The sequence below is a fragment of the Cottoperca gobio genome, chromosome 18 (genome assembly GCF_900634415.1).
Source record: "Cottoperca gobio chromosome 18, fCotGob3.1, whole genome shotgun sequence".
In the NCBI taxonomy this organism is placed as follows: Eukaryota; Metazoa; Chordata; class Actinopteri; order Perciformes; family Bovichtidae; genus Cottoperca; species Cottoperca gobio.
This window is the reverse complement of record NC_041372.1, coordinates 5,823,388-5,830,396: the sequence shown is the minus strand read 5'-3', so window position 1 is coordinate 5,830,396 and position 7,009 is coordinate 5,823,388.

The following is a 7,009-nucleotide window of genomic DNA, read 5'->3' as shown; positions in this document are numbered from 1 at the left end:
CATGGCGCTCATAAGCCTTTTTAATCAGCGTGAGAGATTGCCCACATATCTGTTAACACTGTCACTAATGGCTATTCTTCCTCATTAGGGAATGCTATCGCTCCTCACCCTGCGCCACATGCAGGGGGCGATCAATTCCTCTATCATTTAGGACCAGATCAATCTCCCGGCCCCTCTTCCTTTTTAAACTTCAATATCTCCCCCTTCCATCATGATGCATTGCAGCATCTAATTAGTCACACAGCCTGGGGAGTGCAACTAGAGCGAGGGGAACAGGTCTGTACATTCAAGGTGGGCTCCTGAAGTATAGATAAGTCTTCATTAAAGAAGATAATCCCATATACCCACACGAAGTAGAAAGGGCAGATAGTTAGGGAAAGTTTCTTACTTGAAATTTGTACAAATCCTTGATATTGACAGTTTGTGAGATTCAGTTTTACAGCAGTTATTTTGTATTGTATGGGTTGTGTTGTCATTTGTTTTGGGCTCCTACTTTCCCTCACCATGTCTCATATAAGTGCTTTGGGTGGTTATTATTTATTATATGCCGTTAATAAATGAATATGAATCAATTTATACAATGTTGTGCTTGCAATCAGAGTTTGATTGCATTGGCATGGTATCTGTTAAGATTACTGTCAGTACACATTAACATATGTGCTGCTTCTACTGTAAAAAAAAAAATCCTTATCTTGTCATTAATCAATCATTTTAATTTATTAAGTTATTGAGTTAATCTTAATGAAAGATTGTTAGAAGTGTAATACTCTGTAAGTACGGGGAGGTTATTGCATCTGTTTCCATTATAAATTAACTTACTACTGAACTTAAATTCTTGGTGCAAACATGTCTTGTTAGAATATATTGACCCTCATGTGTACTGTAGAAGCAGAGTAGGGTTACTGTCACAACTTCACCTACTTCAAGGTGCATGGAGAAGGGACACATTCTGAAGCGGTCATAACTCCAGCAACACCAGTAGTACATAGAACAACACATGTAGTATATAGAACAACACCTGTAGTACATCGAACAACACCCGTACTATATAGAACAACACCCGTAGTATATAGAACAACACCCATAGTATATAGAACTACACCCGTAGTAGATAGAACAACACCCGTAGTATATAGAACAACACCTGTAGTACATAGAACACCCGTAGTAGATAGAACAACACCTGTAGTATATAGAACAACACCCGTAGTACATAGAACACCCGTAGTACATACCACAACACTTGTAGTACATATAACAACACTTGCAGTACATAGAACACCTGTAGTACAAAGAACAACACCTGTAGTACATCGAACAACACCCATAGTAGATAGTACTACACCCGTAGAACAACACCCGTAGTAGATAGTACTACACCCGTAGTAGATAGAACAACACCTGTAGTACATAGAACACCCGTAGTACATAGAACACCCGTAGTACATAGAACACCCGTAGTACATAGAACAGCACTTGTAGTACATAGAACAACACTTGTAGTACAAAGAACAACACTTGTAGTACATAGAACAACACTTGTAGTATCTATGAAGACCTTGATTAAGGCCACAAGCCCAAATGAGACTGTCTTTCAATAAAGTTGTTGATATATGTTGCTGCCTTTTTGTCCTCTTTACTCATTTTGACTGGAAACAACAAATAGTCTTTTCCCACTGGCATGTAGAAAAACAACAACTTAAAAGAATGAAGATATGACATGATCTCAGTTTAAAGGAGGATGTTTACTTTAACAATTAGATAAAGTCTTATCCTTTGGGTGAAAGTGAATGAAAAATATGGAAGGGCAGGCTTTTAGCAATGACATTTGGGAACCATTGTTTCCTGAGCGTTTAGCTCTGTTAGAAGGTCAATACAGCTATGAAAGACACATAACACACTTATAAAGCCTGAGTCTAAAGTCGTGCAGAGCAGCATGACGACAACAAAGCACAAACTCAAAGCTCTGTATAGTAAGAAAGCCACTGTAAGTAAGAACAAAGACATTTTTCGTGAGGTGATGCCAATTTCATTTGGAATGATATTTAGACATATTGTTTTGATGACTGTTAGTCAAGCAATTACGCATTACTTCTCTTTATGATATACAATATGCAGGACAGTCCTTTTGAAATATTACACCTGGTAAGGGTTGATTTAATCTCATTTAAAAGTGTATCTAGTGTCTATTTCCCACTGTTGAATTGACCACAAACGTTGCAGCTGGTAATGGCTGAAAAGCAAGCAATTTAGTTTATTGTGTTCCTTTTTTTGGAATTGTATTGTTTGTTTGTTTAACCTGTCGCGCTCCGCCCCATAACCTTTCACAGGAGAGAATTGTAGGTTAGCAAAAGCTGTTGTTACCTCTCTGCCATGCTTCTCACCATCTCGCTGTAGTGGAGAGAGGGAGGTGAAAAACGAGGATAGGAAGGTATTATTTATTAATAGTCAGTCTCCCCAAACCTCTGTAAAACATCCTGTTGAGCTCCCCGAGGTGAGCGCTCAGCTTCAAAGCAATTAAAACCGAGGCTATGAGAGTCGGTAGAGAGCAAAAGAAAAATGGAGAGAGAACAGAGAGAGGGAGAGGCCTGGACAGCCACAAGGCCAGTGGGTTTGGCTGGTTGCACAGTTGAATACTGTACATTCAGCTTTTATGCCTGGGAGGACAGGGGCCCTGAGCGGCATCGCCTCCCCATTTCAGGGATTCCTTGTCTGAGTTTAAAGCCTCAGTGAGCCTTAGGACAGGCCAGCACCTCTCTGGGGGATTATGTAACCATAATAAGTGAATAAAGTGATCCTGTCCCTTTCTAGCCCTCTTAAATCATGTTAATAATGTGCAAGGGAAGGGCCAAAGACTAAGTCTTCTTAATGTCTAGTCTAACTTTCTAAAAAGCCCTTCACACTTTGGAAATATATTAGAATTTTGGTTTGGAGACGCTAAACTGCCCAAGATGTGAATTTGTATGTTGTATGTTTGCCTTATGATGGACTGGTAAGCTCTGCAGGGTGTTTACATAGCCACTGCTGCATGATGCACTACACTCCAGCCCCCAACAGACTACAACTAGGAATGCTTGGTGTAACGAAAACATCTTGTTGGCCAAAGGCAGCTAATAGCTATGAACTTTATATCTCCACCTTTTATAAAGCATCACTCTTACATGCAGGAACAGTCACAAGCATACTCACACTCAAGCCATTCTACCAATAAACCATAAACCCCATAAACCAGCATGACACAGGGTTATGCCTATAACCATCAGCGAGTGCTGTTAGGCATCATAAAGGCAGCTTAAGTGGTCTTTAATAAAGATAGGTTTTACATGTCTCTCAGGCATTTTCTCCTAAAAACCTGAAGGGTTTTGCCGAGTCCTTCTCTCTTATGAGCTTGTATAATCTTAGCATCCTCTTCTTATCACAATGGCAATATAAACTTCTTTCATTCAGTTGTTTAGTGCTTTCTACAACCGTTGCATAATTGCCCTCAGATGGTGCTCTGTCCTGGTATACCCTGTTGCCACTCCATTGTCTTCTCATTTCTCTTTCCATTCCTCCGTCTTACGCTTGATTTGATCAGAGGGGGAAAACGGGAGAAAGAGAGGATCTGTAAATGACTTATGAGGGCTCCCTCGTCAAAATTGAGGCATTATGATACGTATATTAGTTCCATTGCTTTGCCTATTCTGTGCCCATTGTCAAGGTGGGTTATGCAACTGAACAGGCTGAGACAAAGCAACCCTTAGGCAGCAAGGCTGTGCTTTCCACAGAGGAATGAAGGAGGAGATGCCTCGTCTCCAGGACAAAAAAAATACAATAAAAAGACAAAAAGAAGTTGCCAACCCTCTTTTCCCAGAAGGTTTTAAAGAAGACAATTATTTACAAATAACTGGAGGGGACGCTGAGTACACATCCATCCATCCATTTTATTTTTATTCGTGTCCTGGTCAAGGTTTAGCAAGGTAGCACAGTGATCCTCCAGCTCTTCTTTCGGGGTTCCCAAGCAAGACAGGATACGTAATCTCTCCCGTGTGCTCAGTTTGCCCCAGGTCTCCTCCCAATTGGAGGGGGAGGGAGAGGGGGTGGGTGTGTTCTTTCCTCCACCTCATTCAGTCGAGATCGGCAGCAGTGCCAGGCTCTGCCTCTATTTCCTGAGTCATCTGACGGTTTGCCAAAAATAATAAGCCTGTCTCCATGGCGCCCAGCAAACCTTATTGACATTCACGTTATTGCTTCCAGGACCACATACTGCTGTCTGACTGGCCTCATGGTGCCTGGGGACCTCCCGAGGCAATGCGAGCCCAAAAGGTCACTTTTTCAGTTTGATGGCTTCCTCCGGCAGCAGGTTTTTTGGGGGGTTTGGCCACCAGGTATAAAGATGACCTTCTGGCCAGAAGGTATCGTACTATATAAAAAATATTCTGGAACATTATGTAGTTGGAAATAATTATAGTGCACCATTTTCTTTTGAATTTCTTGAAAAGCTAAATGAGGCAGGATGTTGATGGAATTGGATTTCACGCTGTATATGTGGGCTCCGCTGGAGAATATACATCATTTAGCAACTTATTTTCAGTCAATTTAGTTTCCACTGGGTTATATGTAATGAACTGACAGAGATTTTGTAGCAGCTGATCTGAGAGTTGTACATAATTTAGATTTCACATGAAGCTTGACCATTAAAGGCCCCCCAGAAAGAATTAAAGTCTGGAATTGAATAATCGGCACCAAATCTTTGCTTAATGAGCTCCAAAGGGATATTCAAGAGATGACCAGAACGGCTTCATAATTACTTGCTTTTCGTTTTTTAGCCATTTTTGCATATTTGTATCCAAACCAAGGATTGTAAATACTAAAAACTAATTATGTCCTCTAGTCATAAATCAACAGTGTAACCTCCACTAGATGCATAAGCAACATCGAACGAATGAACGAATGAACGAATGAACGAATGAACGAATGAACGAATGAACGAATGAACGAATGAAAGAATGAACGAATGAACAAATGAACAAATGAACAAATGAAGGACATAACTCTATGAAAGATTAGGATTATTGAGGTGCTCTGGACTGAAAGCAAACTATTTGAGGCATTCAGTGATGAAACTCAGAGAGTTTATAGCCTGCATTTAGAGAAAGCTCTGTATTGCATTCATTTATGCATGCATACTTTTATAGTCTATCATACCTGTGCTTTCATGAATATCTCAAAGTAGGAATGTTATATGCAACAAAGCCCTGGTTTAAATCTTCAAATAACCAAGGGAATGAAAGGCAAAGTGACTATAAAATAAGCTCAGGGATAAGCTTGTTGTTATTGTTCGTTTGTTTTTTTCAGGGAACACTTGACAGCAGTGGTGACCTGTCCATGCAGGTTGTACAAAGATAAGTGTGAGGGTCACAAGATACGATCTGTAGGTCCATCAGTCAAACACACATGCTCGCTGCTGAGGTTTACTTCCCTTCCTCCTTTCCTCCCTCTGTCCTGCAGATTCAGGAATATTAAATATGCGAGCCATCCCCGCTGCAGATGCACTGCCATTGATTTTGTGTCTATCCCCCCCAGGCCACTGTAACCTGATTTGGTATCAGTGATGGCTAAATGAGACTTCTCCAGATAGGAGCAGAGAAATTGGAAGAGGTGTCTTACTCTGAATATGTTCAGGTAGGTTAATATTTATTAATTACAATGCCATTATGAGTTCTCTTCCTCCTCTACTCATGTTTTCTCCTTCCTCTTAAAACACCGGAGACTGGTTTTACAAGGCATTGAAGTATAACACATGGCGTTGGTTACTGTCTCCTTTACTCTTTAAATCAGGAAGTTATTATAGTATTGGAACCGCAGTATTTAAACCTGATGATCAAAGTGCGTCTTAAATTTTTTCTGCGTTACGCAGTAGAGCTAACAGGTCCGGGTCACATCCCACAGGGTTGCTTTGGCATAAGTTACATTTTCTTAAAGCAATATTCATCATTCATAACTGATTCTACTCTAATGAGGATTCCAACCCCCTTAGTGCTGGGTGCTTCACCAGAGTCAGCAATGAGCTTAATGCAATTAAGGCGCTGCAGCCGTCTCATTGAGCTCTTTTGACTTTGTGAGGGACTGTTTGCCGAGCTGCTTCATAAATGTGGACAAAGCCAGATAAGCAGAGTTTTAATGCTAGAGGCACTTTCACTGAAGCCTGTTTTACTTGCCATCAACTCTGGTTATGCCGTTTGAATTTAAAAATGACTTTGAATCGGAGGTGTCAAAGAGACTGACGAAACACAATAATAACACAACTGTGAATCAACAAGCAAAGTGTTGCAGCTGCAGCGAAGGTGGAGGCTCTACCTCAGCTTGGCTCTGTGTGCATGTGGGCGACTGAGAGGATGTAAGACAACTGTCAGCTTATGAAAAACAAGCATGAAGCAACATTTTTATTTGATTTACAATGTGTATCTGCTTGCGCATATGTATAGGTTTGATTTTATAGGAAGTAACATAAACGACTGAGAAATGTAGTGCTGTTATCTGCATTGTGATGCTGCATTGTGATTCACCATAAACCCTGACAGGGGCTCTGTGTTTTGCCACATAACTGGCAGTGTCTCCACCTTCCTGGTAGGAAATCCTACGCATGCTCCATTAAGAAGCTCAACATTGCCACCAAGTGGTAAATGACACCCATGACCCCGCTTTGGCGTGAGGTTATCAGCTCCAGATGCTTGCAGTCAGTGCACCACAAGGGGACAGCATTGTAGATGCAGGTGTCATGGTTTGGTAAAAAAAAAACATGAGCAGATTTCAAAACCTGGTAGAGCTTGGCTGAGGTCCCAGTTTTTGATGAGTGGACATCAAATCAATAATCTTTTCATTAGTCTTACAAGAGGAAATCTAAACGTGATCTGCTGCTCAAAATAATCCATACTGCATGTAGTTAGTTAGTTACTCATTGTGCCAATTTCTCCATCCATGGTAACCTTTTATGTATATGTATAGCTGCTGATATCTCTGGCACAAA